Genomic DNA, 5,242 nt, shown 5'->3' on the forward strand with positions numbered 1-5,242 from the left:
TCCATACATGAATACTGGAAAAACCATAGCTTTGACTGGACGGACCTTTGTTGGCAAAGTAATGTCTCTGCTTTTAATATGCTGTCTAGGTTGGTCATAACTTTTCTTCCAAGGAGCAAGTGTCTTTTAATTTCATGGCTGCAATCACCATCTGCAGTGATTTTTGGAGCCCAAGAAAATAAAGTCTCTCACTGTTTCTATTTTAATAAACGCTTACTCATCAGACTGTTTGAAGAGTTTCCAACAAGTCTGTAAGAAATACTTGTTGAATATCAACAGGAGGCAGACAATGGGAATATGTCTAAGCAAAGGGAAGAGCCCAATGTCTGAAAACTCACATCTTTCTAAAGCATCCCTAGGATGCCTGGGGATGGCCCCACTAGTTCTGACAGTTGCACTAGTCAAGGAGACAGGCTCAGAAACTCGGAACTGTCAGTTCATTTAATTGTGCTGTGATCTGCAATGTTGAGTGTGGCACAGTGTTGCCCGTGACGTCCTTCATCTCCACCACTATTGCTGCAAACCTTGCCTGACAAGAATATAAGATAGCAGAATTTTCTCTGGGACTTTCTATGAATGTGTTCTGAGAATAAATCCTGCCATGGGGAAGGCAATTTATCTACGTGAAGACTACAGTCTCCTGACATCCAAAGTGTGCTAGACATTTAAACCCTAGGAGAAAGCCTCGGGAAGCTCTGCCCCCATACAAGGTCTTCCAACATCAGAAGGACTTAAGGGAGACATTTTTACTTGTCTGGGTATTTGGGAACCACGATCCAGATTTGGGATGGCATTGGGAGTCCCACAAGAAACTGAATGCCTAGGTTCAAATCACAACAGCTCCCATCAACAGATCTCGCTAATACCCCACTGAAGTGAAGTCGCTCAGTCGCGACCCCATGGACTGTAACCTACCAGGCTCCTCAGTCCATGGGATTTTCCAGGCAAAGATACTGTAGTGGGTTGCCATTTCCTTCTCCAGGGGATCTTCCTGACCCGGGGATCTTCCTGACCCGGGGATCTTCCTGACCCGGGGATCGAACCCAGGTCTCCTGCATTGTAGGCAGATGCTTTACCGTCTGAGCTACCAGGGAAGCCCTAATACTAGGGGCCCTTAAACCAGGAAAGGCTCAGCGCACCACACGAGTCTCAGAGACTGGAGCAGACTCCTTAGAGGTCCTTGGTATTTGATCTCAGTCCCACAGTGGAGGCTGAAAATAACTTCACAGTCACACGTTTGTGAAGAAAGGAAGGCCTGGGGCAAAAGGGATTTGATTCATTGCTTTCCTGATTGTTTCCCCATGGAGCTTATCCTAGAGATACCTCTCTGGCAAGAAGCCATTCAGACTTTGAAAGGTTTCTATAGCAAGTGGGGCTGCAGAATGGTTCAGTGAACAGGGTCCTTCTAAGCTGAGGGCTGAAGGCCTGAACTGCAGTCTCAGCTCTGTCACTGATGGAATGCTTCAGACAAGCTGCTTAATTTCTTTGGGCCTATGTTGGCTTGTTTTTAATTAAAAATTTTTTGTTTTAATTTTTTTTTAAATGAGAACATAGGCCTGGGTTTTCTCTCTGGATCCTTCTAATCCTAAATGTATCTGATATTATCTATTATCCTGACAGGAATAAGCTGAGCTAACAGAATCATATGACTTGTAGGGAACAGTCCATGCTAATATTACAGTCAAATACTTCTTGTTTCTCTGCTGAGTGTTTGATGGAACTATGAGTTATAGGCTGGGGTTTCTGAATTCTATCTCGGCTTCCCATAAAAAAAAAAAAAAAAAGATGAGAGCTATGGCCTTTAAGTTGTTGAAAAGACCTATTTCTCATCCTCTAAGTAACTCTGACACTATGTACCGCAGCCTGACAATTAAATTTCTCTCTTTCTCTTTAAATTTCAACCAATGGATATGCTACACTGAGAGTTAAACTGTTGTGATGTGAAGACATCTCTTTTCTCTCATCAGAGACTAAAAAGCTGTCAGTGCCAGTTTCCTTATTAGTAACCAGTATGTCTGCTCAGACCGTGCCTCACAGTTTATACCAAATGAAAACGCTCTCTCTGAGAGCAGAGGAGCAAACACAGCTGAGGAATGGAGTAGAGCAGAGGCCCTAGCAGCTGAGATCAAAAGTGCTGCTCACCTCACCAAGACAGGGGAAGAGGAAACCTTCCTGACTGGTGATGTACACACGGTGCCTTTGGGGGACATTTTCTAAGGCTGTGTCTTGGAACTGCCCAGCTCAAACCTTGGTCCATAACTGTTTTACCCCTTCGTTAGGCAACTCTGTTTTTGAATCAGTGCAAGTGACAGAATCTTCTCTAAGGGCGCTGCCTCTAGTTTCACAACATAACCAAAGAACCCTGTTCTTCCCTGCCACTACATGGGAAACACACCAGGTACCAAGAACATTCCAATGTATCAATATGACTGGTATGCTGCAGAGCAAGAGAGTCTGGTCTGCATCCCCCAAAGACTCAGAAGCCTGTAAGTAAACAGGCCTCAGAGAAACCTGCTGAGGGTCATTTGTCATGAGAAGACCAAGAACCCTGGACAGGTGGCCGTCAGTCCTGTAGAGGATGAAAAGTAAGAAGGACACCCAAAAGAGAGTGGTCACAGAATTCCATGTGAACGTCCTGGAGACACAGGACGTGGTAACGGAAGTGAAGTAAAGAAGGGGGAATGAAACCTGCGATCATGGTCAGAGAGAGCCTGGATCTGAAGGGCAAGGAAGTGAATGGGGCCTCCAGCAAAGCCTGTATTTCATCTGGGCGTTTTTGTCATCCTCCTCAACTCCCTCTCCTCCCCAGCAATGGGTCCCTTGTTCTGCAGGCTTGGGTCTCTTCAAAGGGCCAAGTAAGTGATTTTCTGCCTCCAAAGGACCCTATATTCCTTGATTGTCCCTTTACACGAGAACCAGAGTCAAACAACATTTTTGGATATTTAAGTGACAATACCTGTTTTACTGTTAATAAAAATATACTGATGAGTTAAAATATGTCACCAGACTTATGTACCCCAATATTCACTGCAGTGCTATTTACAATAGCCAGGACACAGAAGCAACCTAGATGTCCATCAACAAACATGGATAAGGAAGTTGTGGTACATATATACAATGAAATACTAGTCAGCCATAAAAAGGAATGCATTTGAGTCAGTTGAACTGAGGTAGATGAACCTAGAGCCTGTTTTACAGACTGAAGTAAGTCAGAAAGAGGAAAACAAGTGTCATATATTATCGCATATATATGGAATCTAGAAAAATGAACCTATTTGCAGGGCAGGAATAGAGGCACAGACGTATGGACAGCAGGAGAAGACAGAGGGTAAAAAAAGGAAACCATATCAAAAATGAAAAGACAACCTATGGAATGGGAGAAAATGTCTGAAAATGATGCAACTAATGAGGGCTTAATATCTAAAATACTTAAACAGCTCATACAATTCAAAATCAAAAAAACAATCTTATCAAAAAATGGGCAGAAGACCTGAACAGACATTTTCTCAAAGAAGACATATATACAGCTAACTGGCACATGAAAAGATGCTCAACATCACTAATTATTAGAAAAATGTAAAACAAAACAGTGAGGTATTACCTTACACCTGTCAGAAGAGCCATCATCAAAAAAAAAATCTACAAATAACAAATATTCATGGGGATGTGGAGAAAAGGGAATACTTGTGCACTATTGATGGGAATGTAAATTGGTGCTCCCACTATGGAAAACAGTAGGACAGGAGCCTTAAAAAACTAGTACTACTACTACCATATGATCTAGCAATTCCCCTCCTCGGTATATATCCAGAAAAAAACAAAAACACTAATTTGAAAAGATACATCCAATCCCAATGCTCATAGCAGCAGTATTTACCATAGCCAAGGTATGGAAGCAATCCAAGTGTCCATCAACAAACAAATAGATAAAGAAGATGTGGACAAATGGAATATTACTCAGCCATAAAAAGAATAAAACATTGCCATTTGCAGCAATGTGGGTGGGCCTACAAAATACTATGCTGAGTGAAGTCAATCAGACACAGAAAGACAAACACTATATGACATCACTTACATGCAGATCTAAAAAACAAAACAAATGAATGCATATAGCAAAAAAAGAGAAACAGACTGATGGATACAGAAAACAAAGTAGTGGTTACCAGTGGGGAGAGAGAAGAGGGGAGGGACAAGACAGAGCTATGGGACTGGGAGATACAAACTACTATGCATAAAATAGATAAGTAGTAAGATATATTATACAGCACAGGGAAATACAGCCATTATCTTGTAATAACTTTTAATGGAATATAATCTGAAAAATTATATTGCTGAATTATATTCAGTAAAAATACTGAACCACTACGATGTACTCCTGAAACTAAAATATTGTAATCAACTATACCTCAATGAAAAATACTGTATTGTATACTTAAAAATTTATCAAGGGTAGATCTTATATGTCTTCTCACAATAAAATATAAATTTTAAATTAAAAAAATAATATTCTTCTGTCATAGCCTGGTAATTATTTGTGTTAAGTACTTCATTTTTTTTTTTTTTACTTCAGGAAAAAATACATCCAGAAAAGTGCACATAAGAGAAGCACAGAACCTCATAACTGAACCACCATGCAACCAGCCCCCAGATCAAGAAATAAAAATCATCACCAGAAGCTCTCCCCCTCATCCTTCCTTTAAATTCCTGGCATAGGTTAGTTTTGCTGGGTGTGTACTTTATACAACTGAAATCACACAGTATGTTCTTTTTTATATCTGTGTCAGTTCCCTCACCTCTGTTTGGGAGCTGCATCTACACTGCTGGGCGGAGCAGCAGCTATTCTCATCACTGTACCATACAGCACCCACTGTGAAAATACCACCCTAGATCCATTCTGCTGCTGCTGGGCGTTTTGGTGGTTTTCAGTTGGAGGAGAAGGGGGTGACAGAGAAAATGATGGTTGGATAGCATCACCGACTCAATGCACATGAGTTTGAACCAACTCCGGAAGATGGTGAAGGACAGGAAAGGTTAGTATGTTGCAGTCCATGGGGTCACAAAGAGTTGGACATGACCGAGTAACTCAACAGTGAACAACAAGTTGGAGGCTATTTCAAATAGTACTTCTCTAAACATCTTGTTCCTTTTTTATGATACATAGCAAGTCATATTTTTTAGTAATGCCTGGCAGCACAGTAGGTGGTCATGTATTTATACATTTTTCCAGGTTCCATTCTAGAAA

The 5,242-nt window shown here is 41.2% G+C and overlaps 1 non-coding gene across 1 annotated transcript; it reads right to left on the reverse strand.

The window, feature by feature from the left end:
* Positions 1 to 1,021: 1,021 nt before the first annotated feature.
* Positions 1,022 to 1,094, reverse strand: TRNAC-ACA (transfer RNA cysteine (anticodon ACA)). The gene has a single exon. It is a non-coding gene; the product is annotated as a tRNA-Cys (tRNA).
* Positions 1,095 to 5,242: the final 4,148 nt, after the last annotated feature.

The sequence above is a fragment of the Dama dama genome, chromosome 21, assembly GCF_033118175.1.
Source record: "Dama dama isolate Ldn47 chromosome 21, ASM3311817v1, whole genome shotgun sequence".
Classification (NCBI taxonomy): Eukaryota; Metazoa; Chordata; class Mammalia; order Artiodactyla; family Cervidae; genus Dama; species Dama dama.